Consider the following 23853-nt stretch of genomic DNA (forward strand, 5'->3'; position numbering starts at 1 on the left):
CTAAGTATCCTATAACCTGCCCAGGAGTATGAAGAATAATTGTAGCAAGTTTCGTTAAAATCCGTCGAGTAGTTTTTGTTTCTATAAGGAACATACAGACAGACAGACAGACAGACAGACAGACAGACAGACAGACAAAAATTTTACTGATTGCATTTTTGGCATCAGTATCGATCACTAATCACCCCCTGATAGTTATTTTGAAAATATATTTCATGTACAGAATTGACCTCTCTACAGATTTATTATAAGTATAGATTTATTGATAAAGGTACACCAACAGCAATACACATTTAAGACATTCACAGTATACAACACATATTGGGGTTTTAGTTTAAATATGTTTGCCAATTACAGGTATACACAACAATTTCCAAAACATTGCAGCTTATTAAATATATTATTTGTGTATACAAAACACTAAAAATTTCACAATTAACGAGTCAAGCAATAAAGCTTTATGTGACATAACACCTACTTATTAAAATATCAGTTACCTGTTAATGACACACAAGTGCCTACCCATGTTTAGGTTAAATAATAATCATAAATGGAAGTAATTTATTATTATTTATTAATTTCATGGACTCACCAAATGATTCAGACTTGTTTACGAAGGTAGTGAGTGAATAAGCTCAAATCTATATGCGAATTTTGTGCTTTATGTAGTGATTCAACCTAATTTAAATTTTCCTCCATAGTTAAAGATACTCACAAACCACCTAGACACGTGGCATTCGTGGTATTGTTCAAATACAAATTCATTTATTTTGCAAGTAGGCTAATATAAATATCTTTACCCGTCCCAGTATTCTAACCCTACCGCTGCTTCAGGACAATAAATGGGCCAGTGCTGAGAAGAAACTGCGCAAGAAACTCAGTCACTATTATGCCTCTTTTTCAAGAGTTCACAGTCTTTAAAATATAAATAGTTTAAAGATATTAATGCGAGCTTGTGCACGTGCTTTGGACATAATATCGAAAAAAAAGCGCCAGAGACAAGTTACTAATGCCCGTTTTCACCATCAAACTCTATTTTTTCTATGGTAACACATAACAGGAATTTTGTTTTCATAGGGGTCACTTAAAAATTAGGAATTGATGGTGAAAACGTGCACGAGACATCTGAACCGGGAACATTGAGCTGGTTTTGACATATTGACGCGACAGAGCATACTAAATCTGTACCACTAGCATGAACAACTTTCGTCTTCGAATCGTTTGCGTATTCGACAAAATTCGATACTCAAACTTCGAATTAAACGATAACGTGACAGTTTTGGTTCTCAAAATAAGTTTCGTGCAACCATTTCTCATGCTAAGTTCACTTTACGACACGTTCACAAGGGCGCTGTTGTAGTTTTCGTACAAAATCTTTTGATGGCGATTCGAAGACGCAAACGATTCGAACTCGAAAGTTTTTCGTGCTAGCCGTACTGAAGTCTCGCTGACATTTGACGTAACAAAAACACCCCTCCCATGCCGTTCCCATACCATAGACACTGGCTAAGTTAAGCGTATAGTTAATACGTCTGATAAAATTAATTGAATTGCGTATTGAATGATGTATGGGATGGTCAGTTATCATCCTCTGACGCCTGTCTTGCATGTCTTCTGTATAGTAACAGTGTATGATATTTTGTATGACGCACTCGGTATGGCATTTTACGCACTTGATATTATTGTCTAATAAAATTGAATTATATTTATATAAGGATTCCTGTTTCCTTCTTAGGTACTTATGCCTAAAAATTACTTCTAATTTTGTGGTTGGTACCGGACCACTATGTCAGAGGTCGCGGGTTCGATCTCCGCATACTAAACATTTGTTCATTAACATATCTGTTTGTTGCGATGTGTGTTTTATATGTAGGATTTAAGTAGCTAAGTATTTATTTTTTATTTATTTATACTTTAATGCCAAAATTCACCCATGCCGCTCCCATACCACAGGCAGTGACTAAATTCAGCGCTAGAACTATTTGTATCAAGGACCGTAGATAAGTGTTACATACATTTTATGGTGATGCCAGTGGGACGTCCTCAATTTCCGCCGAACCCATGAAATAATAAACAGAATATCTTTATTGGTTGTATGGGGCTGTTTACTTCCCTCTATTAAGTTTATAGTCAAAACGATGGCTAAATTGGCCCCATTGCCTCCCATGAGACGTGGTTAGGAGCATTATGGAATTGAAGGAAAAATGTGGGTGTACCTACTTCCTAGTTATAGTTGACCAATAATGAAGTGTCCCCGATATGACATTGACATGAGGGCGCTACTATCAATACTGGGTTAATAAATTTGGACAAAACTGAACCATTCCCAGATATGACATTGATAGGGGGGCGCTACTATCAATAGTGGGTTACGTTGAATAGAGCTCTGTCGCCCGTATTCACAAACATTACTATGAGGTCTCACAGTGCGCGTGGACGCACAGGGTGACACACGAACCAATCACAGAGCTCTAATAAACGCTGTGCGTTCGATTTGCTGCTTCACATAAGCAAGCACAGTTTGTGAATACAGGCATTATTTGACTTTTAAGTACAGTCAAAAGCGCATCAGGTTATGCATTTTTATTGCAAAAGCACACCTATTGCAACTAATAAGATCGCCATGTTTAGCTTGAAGTGAAGTCCATACTTTCACTAGTGTATTTTTAAAACACATGACACTATCGTCATGTGTTCCTGGATAATTGAATGATTCATGTCATTCCTTTAATCATAACATCTGGAATCTGCCATGATGACTGTAAAAACTAGCTTCGGAAACTATAAAGGCCAAGTTTTTATTTTTTTTACATGTATTTCATAAATTAATTATTTATTAAATAAATAAATAAAGTTTACTGATCTTCAGCTATCAAACTCAATTGATTTTTCACCAAAAGCTTTCATCTTGTAACTAACGATAAAACTTTAAATAATAAAGTAATAATAACTATCTTCTATTACACCCCTATTAGATTAATTATTGCAACAACATTAACATGGAGCAACCATGTTTTTATCATAAATTACTTCTTGTACAACTACAAATTAATATCAAAAGATACGTACAAATTAATTCTCTCAAGATTTATAAGTACTTAATTACCCATTGCCAATAAAATATTTTACCGTTATATCTCTATCTTTTTTGCCATTCTTTATAAAATTTTATACAATTAATTCAATAGTTATAGTAGGTAAACAATCAAAAATCTATTTAATATCATAATGCTATCGAAGTAAGCTATGACGTAGGCATACAGTAGGTAAAGCTCGCACAGCTGATTCCAGGCGAAATAATATTGTGCCCGTTCTTCAATAAAATAGGGGGTCTGGCTAAATATAATATTTTCTCAATATGAAGTCTTAATTATTTAAATTAGGTAGTTGATTTATCCACGTAAACCTAGATCCACGTAATTTTGCTCAACTGACTATATCTTTACGATTTTCCTTCAAGGCTGTCCAATTTGATGAATTAAGTTGGTATTAGGTAATTGCGGATATTTCCTACTTAAATTACTTTTAAAAACCCGTTCTTTTAAATCAGACATCAGTGATTCATTTACCATAGGATTTACCTTAAAGTCATGGCGTGAAGTCCAATAACAAAAAGTTATGCAACAATTTCTTAACTGTTACTCGTACATAGATTACAAAATAGTTAATAACGATTAGTATTTACGTTAACTGCTACCGAGAAGTTTACTAGTAATTAGAAAATAGTTCAACTTAGTGAAATGAGACAATGAAGCTCGGTGACTCACGAGAAGAATACCCCAGTGGTATATAAAAGGTGCCAGGAAAACAGTTGATTCAAACTTGAGTTGAACATACAAGCGTAAACATGTCGAAGTCACTGTGTTTTTTGTTGCTGGTAGCATTCGCTACTACTGCCGTGGTAAACGGCGAAGACGAGTGCATCTGTGAGGATTACACTGATGCAGAAATGAAGGAGATCTTCAATACTATATCAAAAATATCCGAAGAAGAAACTGAGGATGACGGAATATACCCTGGCTTGCTCAGCCCTCTCACTCCTTGCGGGAACTGCTTAGAAGGTGCCAGGAAGAAAAGGACTATATTGCCAGACCCTGAAGATTCAGATTGGATGGACGATGATATACCGATGGTTCACGACTCAGGGTGCCCTGTAGGATACGGCAGAATAGCCTTCAGATGTGTGCCAATTAGCGGTCTTCTAAAATAGTGGAATTTAAGTGGATGCCAAAGATGTGGACTGTGCCTGAAAGTATTCTTGAAAATGTGACGTGAATTAATTGATATTAAGTGTCGATGTGCTTTTTATGAAGAAAAGTATAGTAGTTTAAAGGTACAGTTACACATGCTCATAAAAAAGTCATGCTTTTAGCATGCTTAAAACAAACGTGCTCGAACAAATCGAAATGAGCATGCTTATTAGCAATGTTTTCAACACTTAAGTATGCTACTAAGTAGCAATTTCTCAATAATAGCATGTTTTCATGCTAAATGAGCATGTGTATCTGTACCTTAAGTTTTTAATATTAGCTGATATTAATGTTAAAAAGCTCAACTAGTTAAGCCAAAGTAAGCTCTCATCCAGTGTTCTCAAAAATATTTATTTATCATTATTATTTACCGTCGATAGCACATCAAGCTTTACATTTTTGTGGCAATATACACCTTATTGTAACTACATAAGATGCTAAAGCTTGATGTGCCATCGACAAAATACAGTGAGATTTTAGCTATTTTTTGTAAGCCAATTGAACTGCCAAGTTATGTGTATTTTTACATACGACGAATTTATTAGAATAATTGTAGGTTAAGACGAAAGTGAGATTATTAAATACAATTTTAATATGAATCTGAGTGCATTTTATTGATAAGTTTCCCTTTTACACAAAGATTAAAATAATACACATTACCATATTGAATTATAGTAATAAATATGATGTCAGAAGTAGGTACGAGTTTATGACTATTCAGGCAGGACTAGATAAGTTTAAATTTTATTTTTAAAAATAGCTGCGTTGGCTGTAGTTTAAATATTTTTTTATTTTGCAATCTAGGCATTGTGGTAGGAATTTTGAAACACAATCAAATAAATATTCATAAATCATGAATCAGACAGTAATTATAATATTTTAATAATTACAATATTTAAATATTCTTTTTCTAACCGACTTCAAAAAAGGAGAGGTTCTTCAAAACATTATTTATGTAACTTTAAACATCAGACAATTCATTTTGGTTGCAAAATAACATTATATTTATTACAACCATATAAAAAGCCCTTTAAACTTGTGATCCGTCTGTACTCATCCAGGCAACAAACTTTGCAACATCATAAATACCCTCAATACCATGAAGTTCTAATGAACCTTTACTTTAAACTTGGAACTTTGAAATCCACACTCTTTATACAGGGTGGCTATAACATTACCAGTTAAAATTGAGAGAGCTACACTATTAACAATACATTAGATAAACACACACATTTTTTACCGAAGTCTATGGTAAGAAAACTAAATACGTATTTAAACTCGAGCTTTCTCTGCAAATTTATTTTGTTTTATTTTCATTTGGGAATCAAATTAAGTGCCTTATCCATCAAAATGTGAATAGACATTCATTTTTACAGATTTAAAGCTTGTTTGAATTATGTACCAGATTTAAACAAATATCTGTAAGTACTAAACAAAAAATCAAATACATTTTTATTTGTATTTCCTATTTTATTTAATTTGGTTTTATAAATCGTCAAATTTTAATGCTCTTATGGATTCTTTACATGTCTCTTTTTTTGACCTACCAGCGCTTCGAACATAATATTATGGCAACTTCTTCAAAATCAGAATCATAACCTTAATCAGTGTTTTAGATAATATTTTCCCCTGATGGGATTCAAACCTGCAACGGTACGAACCACCAGGCCAAGCGTGGAAACCCGAAGCCTAGGCGCAGACCACCGACTTTTAGTCGGCCGATAGTTGAGTCGGGCTGTTAATCAGTATGGACAATATGGACATGGGAGGAGGAGAACCAGAGTGACTGACATAGCCCGCAGAATCGCTAAAATCAAGTGGCAGTGGGCGGGGCACATAGCTCGAAGAGCTGATGGCCGCTGGGGCAGGAAAGTTCTTGAGTGGCGACCACGAGCTGGAAGACGTAGCGTGGGCAGGCCTCCAACTAGGTGGACCGACGATCTGGTGAAGGTCGCGGGAGGTACCTGGATGCAAGCGGCGCAGGACCGGTCTTTGTGGAAATCCTTGGGGGAGGCCTTTTTCCAGCAGTGGACGTCTTTCGGCTGAAACGAACGAACGAATATGGGCATGTATGAAAGTGCGCACATTACACCGATTTGGTATCGGCTGATTCTTGATACAAATTAAAATCGGGCCCAACTATCGTCCGACTAAAAATCGGTAGTCTGCGCCTAGGCTAAAGCTAATGGACTATTCTATGTTAATATGCTATTATGCTAGTTGGGTTATTTTGTGGTTAAGCTCGGAAAGTTTATTTTGATATATTATCGTCCATTTAAAAATTTGTATGGAAAGAACGCTTCGCCCTTGATGAAATTTACTACTAAGTAAACGAGCTTTTTTTTGTTTGTGTGTCCACTGCCTGTAGGGTTGGCAAACGTTCGGATTATGTGGTGTAGGTTGTCTGGCCAAATCAAACTATTTACTAGTCATACTTTAATATTTTTACTAACTATAGTTAATAAATAATAAGTCTAAACATGTTTTAGGAATTAGGTCACTAGGTAACTAATTTTTAAGTTACTGTATGGTAACACATTAACAAGAATTTTGTTTTTAAAGGGGTCACTTAAAAATTAGGAATTGATGGTGAAAACGGGCATGTTTCTTCCGCCACTTCTCAGCACCAGCCCATATGTTGTCCCGAAGTGGTGGTAGAGCAAGTTATATGAGACGTAGGAAAGCCTACCTACTTGCAAATAAATTATTTTTATGAGTTTTACTAAGCTGGACTAGAGAGGGGTAAAATGACAAGTTTTTACATAAGTAAATAACGTAATGGTACACGGACTACACACTGCCAAAAGCGTAAAAAAATCAAGCTTTAGAAATATTAAGACTAAACTGACTACCAAGTCCGATTTTTAAATAACTGGCAACCCTGACAGCCGGTTTATACGCATCATTAACATTCATTCAATGCAGTAAATGGTAAGTTTCTGTAATAAAGCGAATCTAAAGTGGGTGTGGACTTCCCCGAGTCTGAGAGCTGTTTGCTACGTCTCAAGATCACGGGAAGCCCGCACCGTTATTGCTATGTTATTACAAAACACGTTAAATGTGTATACGTCACACTATATTAAGAAAAACACGTTAAATATTCATACGTCACACTATACAGGGTTAAACTTTGCTACCAAAGCCCTGCGAGCCTGTTGGTGTTTTGCAAATAACCCTGTATTATAAAAACACATTAAAATGCATACGTCACTAGACTGATCCAAGTGGTCAAACTAGATTTAAATAACCATTGATTAATAAAACAGCTACATGAATAGTCTCGGTATTAATTAATGCTTGTTTAATAAATTAATTGATGACACAGACGTCCCAAGATCGGGAATGTTTATTATAGATAGATTTTTATTATATACACAATGAGAAAGCTCTTGGCCTGCATCTCATCTAATGGTAAGTGATGATCAGACTTCACCAGGAATCCTCAACCACAGAGGAACTGGCTATCTTACCTCCAACTGTCGGAACACAACAATGCTGTTTATTTAATCACTAGGAAAAAAGAAGAGGTAACTGCCGTTATGGTGATAGACCTAAATAAGATGGTGGTAGCAGTCAGATAGGTGGTCTTTGATCAACCCTCAACTAGCAAAAACAATTGCCACCGCTGGGAATCGAACCTTAGATCTCTGGGTCTTATCCAACAGAAGTGGTTAGCTTTTTAAATCAAGGCAAACGAGCTTATGGGTCACGTGATGGTAAGCTATCATCACAATCCATTTACTTAAACCCCAATGTTGTATTCTGTAGGAAACCTACTAGACTATGTACACACGGCCACACTGTTAACTATCCATTTCCGTTTTTGCTCTCGCTCTCATCAAATGGTGAATCTTTGCGATAGAACGAGACGACATGACAGGCAATGGATAGTTAAAACTGTTGCCGATGGTACTAAATCTTCCAATATGGCTTTTTCAAAAACAATCCTGGTTTGGAACTTTTGACTTTCAGTTGAAACGAACGTGGTACAGTCAACTTCAAATAATTCGTGACACCCAAAGCAGCCAATAAGTTCGCAACACGTTTTTGTTACTTGGAATAAGGTTGTGTTTTCAACATTTTCTCACTTTGAGTGTCACGAATTAATTGAAAGCGTCAACCTGTTCCACGCGATCATCAACTACAGTCAGCGTCAAATAGTTCGTGTCGCCCAAAGTAGCCAAAAAGTTCCCAATTGTCGTCGTTTCAGCCGAAAGACGTCCACTGCTGGACAAAGGCCTCCCCCAAGGATTTCCACAAAGACCGGTTCTGCGCCGACCGCATCCAGGCACTTCCCGCGACCTTCATCAGATCATCGGTCCACCTAGTGGGAGGCCTGCCCACGCTACGTCTTCCGGCTCGTGGTCGCCACTCAAGAACTTTCCTGCCCCAGTGGCCATCAGCTCTTCGAGCTTCGAGCTAGCCCACTGCCACTTGATTTTAGCTATTCTGTGGGCTATGTCAGTCACTCTGGTTCTCCTACGGATCTCCTCTCTATACGTCTCTGTTACCATTGGAATAAGGTTTTGTTGTCAACATTTTGGCCACTTTGGGTGTCCCGAACTAATTGACGCTGACTGTACATATGTATTTTAGAACATCGATCGATTGATTATACATAAATATTTTATTAGTCGATTCATTACACAAGTTGATGAATAAAATTCGTGCAATAAGTGGAACCCACGCAGATGTACAAAAATAGACAAACAAACTGCTTCAGAAGAATTCTGCTACGCAAATAAACAACATGAGTGTCTCAAAAACTGATACACATTAGAATAATTGCTCTCAGATGCCTACGACCATTAACCTAATTACCTACTAAGTATATTTAAATACTAACTGTCCCAGTGTAAGTACTGCCTATGTTCATCTATACATATTTATAAAAGCGAAAGGTCACTGATTGACTGGCTGACTCACTCAATCATCACGAAATCTCAGAAACTACAAGTGCTAGGAGTCTCAAATTTTGCATAGGAATTCCTTTTAGAACATAGGTGTTCATTAAGAACGGATTTTACGAAACTCCACCCCTAAAAGGGTAAAACGGGATCCACGCGTACAAAGTCGCGGGCGGCCGCTAGTCAGAAATAATGTAGGATTCTAATAGAGAGAGAATTTTTCAAATCAGTCCTTAAGTTTCGGAGCCTATTCAATACAAACAATCAAATCTTTTCTCTTTATAATATTAGTTTTTTACTTTTTTATTGATATTGTTTTGATTTGGTTTTGAAGTTTACCTTTACTGTCTTGTTTTTAATATCTTTTCTTTATGTGACAGGAGGCAAACGAGCAGACGGATCACCTGATCATAGTCATAGTCATAAATGTTTATTGCATCATGTTGATTGTTGGTACATGGTAAGTTATTGTAACTCTGTTTGGCCCTTATTTCTGAGTTTCCTTAAAATACCTAGCTCTGCATACAACTACCACCAGACCTGACCCTATTCCCGTACCAATAAACAACAGTCCACTCGATTGCAGGTCATAACAGGGTTATAGGGAATACTAGTAAATTGTGTACTACAAAATACTACGTCACTTTACAAATAGTGAGTGAAAACCTCTCGAGAAATGGAGGTAAAGTCGGACATTCCAAATGCAGGCATTTCCGGAGCGACTGGTCCTGCAACACATTCACATGCACGCCCAGTGCCCAAAGGTCATTGAGACGATTGTGAAATATGCAGCCGTCACCCTTGACAAAGAGGCTGGCAATAGTGACTGAGTTTCTTGCGCTGCTTCTTCTCAGCAATTGCCCATTTATTGCCCCGAAGCAGTGGTAGGGTTAATACTGGGACGTGTAAAAAGTGCTTATCTATACTATGTATACTAATATTATAAATGCGAAAGTAACTCTGTCTGTCTGTCTGTCTTGCTTTCACGCCTAAACCACAGAACCGATTTTGATGTTTGGCATAGATAGATATAGTTTGAGTCCCGGAAAAGGACATAGGATAGTTTTTATACCGGTTTTTGAAACAGGGACGCGCGCGATAAAGTTTTTCTGTGACAGACAAAATTCCAAGCGGGCGAAGCCGCGGGCGGATAGCTAGTTAAAAATAAATGAGTTTTTATGAGTTTTTTTATGTCATGATTCAGTGGTTAGAATCCTCTCGATTTGAAGCTGCTAGGTTTGATTCTCAGATGGAGCAGGATTACAGGCTTAACTTAATTCGTTTGTTTCAGCCAAATGACGTCCACTGCTGGACAAAGACCGATTGATTTCCACAACGACCGGTCTTGCGCTTAACTTAATTGTTCAAAATAAATAAAAGGTTTGGTCCAAATCGCCCTGTGTCGGTTTTTGTAGATGAATTTGACAGTATCAATATTGAAATTAAAAAATGTAAGAAACTGACTTATTAAAACATTAAACTATTTTTAAACCCAAATATTTTCAAGGACTCATCCAACTCCACCAAAAATGTAGCATACCATGGCAGTGGTGCCACAATATCTGTCCCATTTTAGGATGCTCCCATCAGCTCGATGGACCGACGACCTCAAGAAGATCAATAAAATTAAGAAAAAGAAAATGGCTCTACATTTTGTGTGTCCTTTGTCCAGCAGTGGACCATATGCTGAAATGAATGAATAAAGGAAGAATGAATGACTGAATGAAGAATGTCTTAGGGCTTAAGTACAATTCATTTTCAATTTCATTCTCTACAATGCCTGGGTTCTTTAATTTTAATTAATTACTACGCCAACTTTACTTTAAAGATGTAAATTTAGTCGGGTCAGTGACTTCGTGAAGTCACGACTTTTAATTCTCTTCGTGATTTAATTTTAATCTAATAAGAGAGAAAAAATCTCCAGAAGGTGATCTTGTATAGGGGGTGATTCTCGTGGAATGGTGTGAATACGGGCTCTACGTCTAACATATTCACAAACATTACTATGAGGTCTCACAGTGCGCGTGGACGCATAGGGTGACACGCGAACCAATCATAGAGCTCTATTCAACGCTAACCGTTCGATTTGCTGCTTTACTTAAGCAAGCATCGTTTGTGAATACCGGCGTTTGACAGGCTCTGTATTGCATATAACACAAAAAACTGTAAAAGTTTGGCGGACTTATTTAGTAAGAAACAACTTCCACACACCCAAGGATCATCTTGAGAAACAGAATCTGTAAGTACTTTTCTTAAAAAGTAAGTTAATCTGTAGTGGTCGAATAGATTCGAATGTATTGTAACTAGCTAAATTACTAAAATCAATAGAAATAAGCAATCGCGCAAACAAACACAGCCATAAAGCATCGACTTGAGACAGTTCAGATGTTAGAGACAAACATAAAAGCAATTTTTCTGTGCCATAAATATTGAACGGGATGTAAAGGTTTGTGTAAGAGACTCTTTAAGTCATCTCAACAAAGTTAAGGAATAGTTTACTTCAATATAATGTCTCTATGATAGAACGAAATCTCAACCAAACCGCGGAAAATTACAGGGAAGCCCAATAACATTTTTCATTTGATGTGTACTACATAATAATAGAACTGGTTTGATATGGTATGGACGTCAAAACCATATTCCGCAGATAATATTTTTCCTGTAGGGAACCCCGGTGACGATAAATTATATTAATTTCAAGGACTAGAATTAAATGACTTTATAAAACAGTTCCATTAAATAATCTCGCAGCGGAAATAGGCATGACGTCATCACATACGACGTTTCCCTGACGAAGACGTAATTTATTATAATGAGCGTTTAATATCAGAATTTTGAATGACATTTTTTACGAGAATGTCCCTGAAAGATTTTTATAAACTGTCTCTTTTTAATGGTACAGTTTGCGTTGGAGAAAAAATATTACAAAATTATTTTTATTGTGTAATTTTTCAAAGTTTTCATGTAAAGTAGTTTACCCGAGTGTAATAGAGCCGCTACACGTAGGTACCTACCTACACAAAGTAAAAAACACTGTCCGATTGAAAAGGGTGATTCTGTTACTCAACTACACCTACTTTTCGTGGAGTTTCGTAAAATCCGTTCTTAGTGAGTACCTACGTTCTAAAAGGAACCATTTGAAAAAAAAAATGAGAATCCCTAGCACTTGAAGTTTCTGAGATTTCGTGATTAGCGAGTGAGTCAGTCAATCAGTGACCTTTCACTTTTATAAATATAGTTTTTCACAAACAAATGATAACATGTACTTATATAAGTTTTTACTTGTATTTATACTGAAAGAAATACTCATAAAAGGTAAAGAACGTAAGTAGGCTTCGTTTCCACAAAAAACTCCCGCGCACGCAAAATATATAAAGTATAGTTTTATTATCAAAAAGATTTCACCCTTACAATCGGATTAGTTGATCCTTTACCACCTACGTAATATCTTTACACAAGGAACAAAGCTATTTATAATATTGAATAAGTATTATGTAAAATACTTATAAGAACTATCTGTGAAGGCGTCATAACCCTTAGTCTAGGTTCACATTTTACAGCACGTTAGACTTTCGTTGTAAAATCGCTACTATTTCAACTATACAGGGTGAATTTTAAATAAACATGTTGAAAAAATTGAACTGCCTAAGGCGGGAATTGAACCCACGACCTTTCGCTTGCCGGGCGACTGCTCTTCCAACTGAGCTACTTAGACACTGGACGAACCAGTCGAAACGACTCTAATCGCTAAGAAATTTTAATAACAATTATACAAGATGATAATATAATCGTTGGCATGCTTTTAAAATAAGACTACTCATGATACCTTATTAGGTACTGTTTTCAGTCAGCTTGAAACAGTTCGTGACACATGAAGTGGCCAAAAAGTTGTCAAAATAACCTTATTCCAAAAGTAACAAAGACGTAGGTACCCAACCAAGTAGATATGTACTATCGTATTTAAGTGTGGTGTGATTAGAAAGAAAATTCTTAAATAATATATTTATTTATGTTCATGGACCTTTTCATCTAAAATGTACTCAACACGAAACCATATCGCTCGCATTGTCAAAAATTTATTAGATCTCATGTATGTTAAACTTCTCAATATCGATTTCAAACTTGAGACGCATCTCAAGTCTGCCAAAAACGGGCTTACAATAAATTATTATTCTTGAGGTAACCGTTAATCCCATGTTTTCCTCAACATTTGCGTGATTATTTGCAATATTACGTCTAAATTAATGGTCTATAATAAACGAGTTTATTCGTATGTGTTACAGTTCCACCAAGGTATTGTTTTTATGATAGATAACACGAGTAATATATTTGTTAATTAAAGGATGAAGCACACTTATCAATTATGAACGAATCGTAACCGTATCAACTCGAGACGGTCAGTATTCTTTGTATGAAACTCCGTACTGCAACGCACACTTATCCGCACCGTAACGTAAACGCCTCGCGGCGAAATGTGATACGGTGTACATCCCTTTCCTGGTTGATAAGTGTGCTATGTCCTTAATACAGCAATATTTTTCATAATATTCTCAACCAAGGCAGAGAAAAATCCTCAGTCAGATACACCTATTGATTTTATACTGCAATTATCAAATCATATTGACAAATCGAAGTATTATGTTTCAACTAGAGAGTCGAACCTAGGACCTCTGAGTCTCTAACCACTTGGACCACAGTGACATCAAAAGTAAAATGTGGTAAAATAAATCCGTGGTATTTTTCATTACTCGGATTATTGTGAATTTTACCAAAAACAATATATTTTTATCCCAATATGGTTGAAATGTCTTTATGAATTATGTTAATTTGGTGCGTCATATAGACTCCCGCGCATATCAATGACCAAAATTGGCATCATTAACTAGGGTTGCCACACGTACTTTATTTTATTACTAGCTGTCCGCCCGCGGCTTCGCCCGCGTTGAATATTGTCTGTCACAAACTTTATCGCGCGCGTCCCTGTTTCATAAACCGGGATAAAAACTGTCTTATGTCCTTTCCCGGGACTCAAACTATCTCTATGCCAAATTTCATCAAAATCGGTTCAGTGGATTAGGCGTAAAAGCAAGACAGACAGAGTTACTTTCGCATTTATAATATTAGTATAGAAGTATAGATAGTATAGATGCATTTATTTACGACTCTGACTTCGATGAAAATGGTTATTTCTTTACTTAAGACTGGCTGACCAGGCTAACTTCGTACCGCCTATGTTCATCAGAAAATAATGTAAGACTCTAATGATTAAAGCTTTTTCAAATCTGTCAAGTACTTTGTGGAGCCTAATCAATACAAAGAAACAAAAACTTATATACATTATATATACTTTTTTAGATCCAGGAGCGGACGTTGTGGAAATCCTTGGCGGATGCCTTGGTTCAGCAGTGGACGTCGTTTTGGCTGAAATGAACGAACGAACGACATTTTTTTCGAACTTATAGACCAAACTGTACTTTATTTGCTCAAATAAAAGTTGGCAACCCTGCACCAAACTATGAAGTCCAGCTCTATGGCGTTGACTCAGCACGCGTGCCAAACTTACTAATACACAAACGAGACATTAAATATTCCCATACGACCAGAAAGATGGACGATGGATTACTTGTTACTCATGTTTTCTTGGTAGACCACTCAGCTGGAGACTACTGGAATGATAATTGAAATCAATAGGCTTTCCTAAAAAAATCTTTTAGTCCTCAATTACATTATCTAAATATATGTATATAACTCAAAAGGTGACTGACTGACATAGAATGCACAGCCCAAACAACTGGACGGATCAGGCTGAAATTTGGCATGCAGGTAGGTGTTATGACGTAGGCATCCGCTAAGAAAGGATTTTACGAAACTCCACCCATAAGGGGGTAAAACGGGATCCACGCTAGTTACGTATATTTTTATTGGTCAATCAAACAAATAATTACGAAGTTATGATGCGTTGAAGTTCCGCGTAACGTCAAGTACTACAGTACTACACTTTTACACGCGTTGACGTCACGGGCTCTTTAAACATTGGCGCGCTTTATCTCTTTCAATAATTATCATTCGTTTGTAAAAGTGAAAAATACGTGTCGACGAACTAATTCAAACTTTTGCTTTTCTACCCAGGAACATCACTATTATTGAAGCAGTCATATCATAGAGAAAAGAACAAGCTTTTGTCCATGGCCTCACCCGTGTGATTTTTTATGCAGCACATGCATAAAAAATCACACAGTCTAATACTTGCTGTATTTGACTGCAATCGCCTGATGTGATGTGAGATGCAGTCTAGGATGGTCTGCCAACTCAACTCTGGGTCCTCAAACTATCTATTCATCTAAAGCGTAAAAAGGTAATAGATAGACAGACAGTTACTTTTTAACCGACTTCAAAAAAAGGTGGAGGTTCTGTATTGCATTAATATATTAGTACAGATTTCTTATTACAAATGTAGAGTTACCTTTATGGTTTTAAAGATTAGTTGACTGATGTTGAAACAGTAGGTAAGGTTAGTAGGTACCTAATATTTTAGCTACTTCCACAGTATATGTAACTAGCTTTCCGCCCGCGGCTTCGCGCGCGTGGACTACATTATCTACATATTTTACGGAACCCTATTTTTTTCAAAATAAAATTTAGCCTATGTTACTCGTGGATAATGTACGAGTAGCTTTCGAATGGTGAAATAATTTTTAAAAACGGTCCAGTAGTTTTTGAGCCTATTCATTACAACCAAACAAACAAACAAAGTTTTCCTCTTTATAATATTAGTGTAGATATGGCATTTTATGGTGAGGCTCTGCAGTAGACTTGAAATGTCATGAAAACATCAGAATTCCCCAACCGCCCTCTTAAAAAACTATAAAAACTCATTTATTTTAGCAAATAAGTTTTTTACACGTCCCAGTATTAACCCTACCACTGTTCCTCCATTTACCTCTAAATTATTATGAGGTATTTTCAAAGCTTAAAAAATGTGAATGATATTCATAACATTATTCAAACGCTGGGGTCTTAAGTTAGTTCTAATAAGTGCTATTTTCCAACAAAACTCATAGTCCGATGTTCTATCGACTGTATAGGCGAAACTTAATAAAACTTGAAACTAAATTGAATGTACAAAACCACTTACACTCGACCCCGTCTTAGAAAACCCACGATTTAGAAAATCACTATGCGTCACTGTAAAACACTGTGGCGAATGAATACACACCGCTTTTTGCGGCCCAAACAACCCTTATCTTTATGTACTAAAGTATACAATCGTGTAACGGAGTTGTCCAAGCTTGTTTGCATAAAGGGAAACCCCAAAGTACCGTTTGACGGCCAAGCGGGCATGTCGCGGGCAGCGGTACACATTGCTCGCTCGATACGCGGACCCTTTTCAAGGGCAGTGGCGAAACGGCAATGTATTGACATAATTGACACGCGGTAAAAAACGGCTGACCCGTCCGGTGGAAAGGACGTTTTGAATGAACGCTGGACAGAGTTGATTGACTCGGTCATAATAATTGTAGTGTTCTATTCATTTCAATACAGAATGTAATGTAGCTGTAATAAAGGCTATTTCGCAATAAAAATAGTTTCTATGTTGTTAACTGTATTTAATTTTATTCTCCGTATATTTTTTCTGACGATTATCTTACTACCATGTTGGGCGCCATTTTAGCGAGTGATCAAAAATATGACTCATGTTTCGGCGATAGTAGAATTTCCTTCTTAAAACTCTTGTCTGGGTTACTTCCGGTATTCAACAAAATATGTTAATTATTAAACATTGTTAAAGAAATAAAAAAAAATAAAAATAAAATTATGTTTTTTATAAAATATTTTTTTACATCATACACGTTTTGGATGAAATTAAATAGTGATTAATGAAGGTCAACTTAATTAGGATTTAGTCTACTTAAGTTGACCTTCTTTAATAATAATTTTCATGATATCCTATTTATTTAAAGCTTATTTATTAGATAAATTTTCTCAGTAATCTCAAGAATAGATTTAAACCCACGATTGGTACAAATAAGTTTGACCCCTAAAGTACCTTGTATCATAAAAAATATCTTACTTTTCATTCATATATCATTAGTAGGTACCTAGACTACCTTGCACTATTACTATGTATTATCAAAAATGATTAAACTTGTATTTATTTGTCTTATAGCAGTAGGTACATGAATCCTACTAATATCATAAATGCGAAAGTAACTCTGTCTGTCTGTCTGTCTCACTTCCACGCTTATACCACTGAATCGATTTTGATGAAATTTGGTATAGACATAGTTTGAGTCCCGGGAAAGGACATAGGATAGTTTTTATCCCGCTTTTTGTAAATAAAGAACGCGCGATAAAGTTTTTCTGTGACAGACAAAATTCCACGATAAAGCTGTTCAATAGTTAGTCTGGATTATTTATAAACCCTAAAGTCATAAGTTTTAATACTATTGAGACCAATCTTGATAGCAAATGTTGTGAAATAGCCAGGTCCTACCAAACCTTGGAGGCTCTATAACATGATTGTATCAAGTAAATGCCTATTGCCTTATAAATCATTTACAATTATTCATATTTCATGAAATTACTAGCTTTTGCTTGCGGCCTTTTTCGCGTGGGTTTCAGTCTGTCACAGAAAATCTGTCAAAAACCTGCTATTTGTTACCAAAAGCATTGTATTAATTTTTGTACTCATATTGGAATTAAGGGTCCCGCATGCCAACTTTTTTTACAAGAGATGTCCTTCTTAACCTAGATTTATTAAATGATCAGTTATCATTTATAAATACAATGAAAAACTTAATTTTAAAACTATGGTGAAGATATACAATTCTGCGTTGTCCAAATATCCACCCATATTGGTCTTATTAATTCGAATCGACTGGTAGATATTGTCACATGACATATTGCGATAAATCCAGTTTTTATTCTTCTTATGATTTCTCATCTCAGTCTTGAGATCGGCTTATTAGAAGTCCAATTTTAATGACTGACATATTTTCTCTGCTTATCTTTACAATCGACTGGTAGACATTTTCATATGTCACATCGCATTAAGCCCTGTTTTTGTTCTCATTACTTTGCATCTCAGTCTTGAGATCGGCTTAAAAATAGGAGTCCAATTTTAGATCACCTACTGACATAAATTTTCTCTGCTTAACTCTGTAGTCGACTGGTAGAGATTGTCATGTGCTACATCTCATTAAGAACAGTTCTTGTTCTTCTTACTATTTCCCGTCTCAGTCTTGAGATCGTCTTAGCAATACGAATCGAATTGAGGAGTGGCGCCCAACATGTTGTAGAATGTAACCCAACGTGTTGTAGAAATTTTTGCTTGATAATGATTTTTATTACGAAACATGTGTCAGTTTATATTCATTTTGATTTATAATATTACCTAGTCTTTGGGATTTAGTGTCATTATTACATCATTTAAAGGAACAAGTGATTTTTACAAATAAAATACAAACCAAGTTATTTTTGAAACTTTAAAATGCTAATCACACCTGTGGTGACCGATTTGTTGAACGCCCTATATTTTATGTCTACAAAGATGGCAGTCCCAGGTTCATTTCCGGGTTCCAAACCTAAAATTTAGAAAAAAATATGGATTCTTCGTTGGCTAGATGCTGTCAAACGCTTCTGACATTCCTCGTGATGTCAAAGAAGTTCATACCAATTTGACAGATACCTGAAATGTTGACACATATGCATGTCTACATGACTATAGATACATAGATATTCAGATATACTGATGAAAGATAACTTAAAAGTCAAGAGTCTTTTAAGATAAGATAATATAACATTTATTTCCAAATTATTTTTGCAAATTACTGCCATACAGATACGTGCCACTTTACGATGGCAGAAGTATAAACATATGGCATTTGTATAAAAGAAGTTAATGCTAGGAAGACGACTTTAAGAACTAAATAACAGTGACATGACATTCAGCACGTTATCAGCAACCGCGGAACCGGCCTCGGAAGATCCCTCCAGCCGGCCACGAGCGGTCCCTCCGGCAGACATACGTCATCGTCCACTCGCTCCCTCGATAAATGAAATTTAACAGAATGAGGGAAAAAAATCAATACCAACACTACTCAGTGGATCGGCCACTATCGGTCTATCGGCCCCTAATTTACTGCCAGCGATAAAAACAATCGTCGCTGTGTGTTCACGCACACACGCGCGCTACAATATTCATGCGACATTATGAACGTGCCCTTACATAACGTCATCAATAATTCTAAAGTTACAAAATGTACTCACGGGTAGAGCAGTCGTCAAATGTTCTGGAAGTTGATCATCCTACTGGCCCGCTCCGCTGGGGGCAACGAACCCGCGGCCCGCGCGAACCGCCATCTTCATTCTAACGTCAATTTTAAAATTCGAATCCGCGAACTGTCACCCGAACTTGCTGTCAAACTTAAAACGTTAACATTCAAAAATAGCTCCGCGACTATTTCCGACCGCCAAAAAGTTCTCTCCAATTACTACCTATAAACACTTTATTGTATAAAACGGTATAAAAATATTAAAATTATGAACCGTGGAAAACTTGTAAATTAAAACGAAATATAAATATATATTAATAATAATAAAAACGTTCAAGCCGCTCAGAGTTCGAGCGCCTACTGACTTAAAATTTTTGGGTATAAAAACATGCTACAATAGCCTCCCGGAGGACCGCGCACTCTTGGTCCTGGCGAACTCGGAAATGGGAATTATTTATAAATTACAGCGTGCGCAGAAATATGAGCAATAACAGACTTGTCTTCAATGTTTTGGCGGTTTCTTTTCGCGTTTATGAAGTCTGCAAACGTTTATTGGTAGCGTACATAGACATACCAAACACATTAATATCTGCCTGTAATTTGTTTGTGGGTGCAACTTATTCCAACATTATGATATTTTTACTATAGTTTATAAAAACTCATTGATTTACAAAGCATAACAAAATACACTACAACTGTTAGACGTAAATTATTTTATTAATTACCTTATTTGCTTTTGAGTCTTAGTAGTTTCCTGAACAAAAATTGTTCACGCTGGGTAATTTTCTATTTAAAAAGACGCCTTTAAGTAGCTTAATTTTTAATCCGCTTAAAAATTGTAAGGAGTAATCGTATCAAAAAGCAGTATTAAGCTAGGACACTGATTAACATCAAGTAGCAAACAACAAGGATATTGTATTAATACGGGCGTACTTTCATCCTTGATTCAACAAAATAAGGTTTAATATGCTTTATTTTTACACTTTACCATAGTACTCATTCACATTTTACGTGACCTCTTTCGAACCCAATTCAAAAATTCAAAATTCGAAATGCCTCCGTCACTTTAACGCAAAACTTCAAATCCAAAACCAAGAAACAACTTTTTTTCTTTATTTGTCAATTTTCTTCTACTTCCTGGATGAAAAAAAAGTGAAAGTGGCCAGTATCAAGGCGATTCGGTCGCGGTACACGCACGCGTGTGTGCGTGTGGAGGGGCCGCGCGCGGGTGGGGCCGGGCGAGGGGCGCGGGGTGAAATTTTTCGTTTTTCTCCCACTTTTCCGTCCCTCTCTAGTTTTTCCTCTCCCTCATTTTTTCTTCGCCCGCTTTCTTCCTAGTGCCCCACCACATGTGTGTCGGTTGTAGTACACCCGCGGGGTTCAGATCAAATAAACGTTTCCGGTTTGGTATTTTTGATTTATGTTTTTTTTATTGGTTTTAGTAATGTTGCTAATGTTATTGATTCAAGGTGTCTTTGAACTACTGTGTATTTGTGACTAAATGATATAAGGAAGTGACCAAAAAACTTACACAATTTAAATTAAGTGGCTAGATATAGGTTACAATATCACTCAAAAGACTCAAAGACTCGTTTATTATTGACTTCCTGACATGGAGAATTTCAGATGTATGAAAAACATAAATGACTGAAATTCGAGTAGACGATATCGCACCTAAGACCTAGTAAAGAAATAAACATTAATTACAACCCATTTTCATATACAGCAAAAAGTACAAAGACAAACCTAATAAAAATAAATTTCAAACTGTTTCTACTTGGCTAGTAATTAACTGAATACCTAGCTGTATAAGTGTATACCTTTGCTTTTCCCTACACAAGGAAAAAAAACACAACTAAAATAAAAAAAAACATGTATTTACAAGTGTAGACTTGCTTGTATAGACTATGCTTTTGCCTTTTCCTACAAAAAGAAAGGACAGATACAACCAAAATATAAAAAAAACATCAAATTAAAAGTATTTCTCTGTATCTCTCGCGTATACTGCGCGCCCCGCGACCGCCCGCCCTCGCTCCTCGGCGGCGCCTTACGAAAAGCACAGGGTGTAAGCGAAACTTTGTTTTGTACGTTCTTCATATTTATTAATATTCTTCATCATCATCATCTCAGCCACAGGACGTCTGCTGAACATAGGCCTCCTCCAATGACTTCTACGCACGGTTGGTTTATAATATTATTGGAATTAAAACTATTCGTGGATACAGATAGTTGTTGTTTTGCAAAAAGACGCAAGCATGAAGGTAGTATTTGGTCCTTTTTATGTACCTAATGATGCACTGTTGACTGTTCATGTTATACTAAATCTTTGGCAACTTATTAGTATCTAAGTACATTTTTATCACGAGAAATATGAGTCAAATATTACTTAAAATAATTTTATTTTTGTTACAAGTAAGATATTACAAGAAGTTGCGGATACGAAAGTTATTTCGTTCGAAAAATATTGGACAGGCTTTAATCAAAATTAAATAACATTCTTCACTTGTAGCTGCGTACATTTTCCTAGAAAAAGGCAGGCATTCCCGGTATAGTGATTGCTATATCAACAGAATATAATTAACACTCAATCAGGCATAAAATAGTAATATCAAATCTCAATAAACCTACACAGAAAGCAACAAAAATAAGCAAAACCTAAATGCCATCTTCAAGGCCAAGCCGCCAGGCAACCGCGGACGAACACCCTGTATGCCCGAGAACTAGGAAACAGGGGGTAAGTACACACCCCCCTTCCCCCGGGGGGAGTACATGGCAAATACGCGAAAGCAATAGGACTTTTAAAAATTCTCCAGAAATATGATTTATATGTTGACGGCGGAGCGCCTCCTTTTTCTCCTTCAAGGCCGGAGGCCTGCCTGATTCGATTTTTAAACCGCCCGGGCGCTTTTTTAACAAAAAATAAAGTGAGATCTCCTTTTTTGCACATTGTTTTTCTTTTTAAAACGCGATGGCGCCAAATTTGAAAGGCGTCCATTTTGACGGGTTTTTTTTAATTTGTCGCAGGAGCGGAGGTCGTTGGCCCGTAATTGATTTCGCTATAGGTATTGCTTCTGCTAAATTAAGCTTCTGTTATACATCGTCTGTAAAAATTAACAATCTGTTCTTGGAAGTTAATTACAATTGGAAGTAACTACTCACTGTGGTAACGTGAAAGTAATACCTACCTACTAATACTATTTAGTCACTGTACGAACTAGGCAAAATGTCTAACTAAAGTAATTAAATATTCAATAATACTGTTACAAATAAGCTCTATATTTCACATTCAAAGGTTCCGTGGTAAGAAAATTGGATTCCTTCAACCCGACAGTCTAGAGTTCGAATCCCAAAAGGGACAATGTGGAAAATTTTGGTTGACATTTTCAAGATTGAAAGCTACTGTGTTGAAAGTCAACATTTCTGTTATGACAGCTTAAACAGTATGAAACTAGGTTTAATATCCTTTATTATTGTAAAGAATCTACTATTGTAGAGAAAAAATACATTTAATAATGCATGAAAATAATATTTTACATAATGGCTCGTAGACACGACCCAAGCGATTTGACCTTTCACTCGGTAACGTTAGCCATTTTTTCACGAACTGTACAATATTAGCACAGAAGTTTGTCTAACAAATCTATAGACAGAGAAATCTCTATGGCATTAAGTTCGCCTTATGTACCATTTAGCTTTTGCCCGCGGCTTCACCCGCGTGAAATTTAGTTTGTCAGATATCGTCATAAATTATAGCCTATATGTGATTCTGTGTTATAAACAATAATACTGTAAAGTTTCATCAAAATCCGTTCAGTAGTTTTTGCGTGAAAGAGTAACAAACATATTAACATCTAGATGATCTAGATGTCTAGACATCTAGATGTCCATACAAACTTTCGCTACTTTTAGGTATAATATTATAGTAGGATATGAAGTAGGATAGGTTCTGTGACATTGTCTAAGTGCCCTGGAAAAGGCCTTAGTACTGATTCAATTTTTGATTTGATTTGAACTTGAGCTGAACCTCATGGCCTTTTGTTTCCTGTATTTAATTTAAGTACTCTAGTTTTAATTTTAATTGTAACTTTTAAATTTTGGTTGTGGGAAACAATAAATGATTTTTATTACTATTATTATTATATGTATTTTAGTGTTTTTTCTCTCCTAAGAGGTTAACTTTAGGAGCACGGGCCGAGGCCAAATGCATCCTAGTCACGTTATAAAATGTTTAAAAACTTTCTCACTATCCTGCACGTATTTAAAATAGTTGCTTTCTGTAGTAATTTGTATATAGACGGGGTTATGTCAAGGGTGTTAAGACTCGTATGTAGCTGCCTAGGGATGACGCCTGTAGTGGATATCACTATAGGGACTACTAGAACTGTTGTTACTCGCCACTGCGTCCTGATTTCTATTGCTAGG

The 23853-nt window shown here is 36.2% G+C and overlaps 1 non-coding gene across 1 annotated transcript; it reads right to left on the reverse strand.

The window, feature by feature from the left end:
- Window positions 1-12799: 12799 nt before the first annotated feature.
- Trnaa-ggc (transfer RNA alanine (anticodon GGC)) lies at window positions 12800-12872 on the reverse strand. The gene has a single exon. It is a non-coding gene; the product is annotated as a tRNA-Ala (tRNA).
- Between the last annotated feature and the right edge of the window lie 10981 nt (window positions 12873-23853).

The sequence above is a fragment of the Ostrinia nubilalis genome, chromosome 25, assembly GCF_963855985.1.
Source record: "Ostrinia nubilalis chromosome 25, ilOstNubi1.1, whole genome shotgun sequence".
In the NCBI taxonomy this organism is placed as follows: Eukaryota; Metazoa; Arthropoda; class Insecta; order Lepidoptera; family Crambidae; genus Ostrinia; species Ostrinia nubilalis.